Below are 351 nucleotides of genomic sequence, written 5' to 3'. Positions count from 1 at the left end.
TCCGCCACGCCTCTCCCCTCCGCCACACTCCTCACAAACTTCCGACTCGTTCTGTCCCTCTCTCTCTTGCCGCCGAGGAGCTCGAGTGCGAGAGACACCGCTGCGACTCCCCTGTGATCCTGAGTAAACACCCGACGTCTAAACATGTGTACATTGTGTCCGGCTCGTTTACACGCACTAATGTTGTGTTCATTTCGTCTACACATGTACACATCGAGAAGCCAGGCTGCTTTCTGCTCCTCGTGCGGCTGACGGATTTGCCAACTTCGCTCGAAGGTCGTCGGCTGTGTCTCGCTCGGCCTGGCGTGTGCTGGCGGGGGGGGGGGACTAGGGGCTCCGGCTTAGTTATGC

The sequence above is a fragment of the Penaeus monodon genome, chromosome 29 (genome assembly GCF_015228065.2).
Source record: "Penaeus monodon isolate SGIC_2016 chromosome 29, NSTDA_Pmon_1, whole genome shotgun sequence".
Taxonomy (NCBI): domain Eukaryota; kingdom Metazoa; phylum Arthropoda; class Malacostraca; order Decapoda; family Penaeidae; genus Penaeus; species Penaeus monodon.
This window is presented reverse-complemented; position numbering follows the sequence as displayed.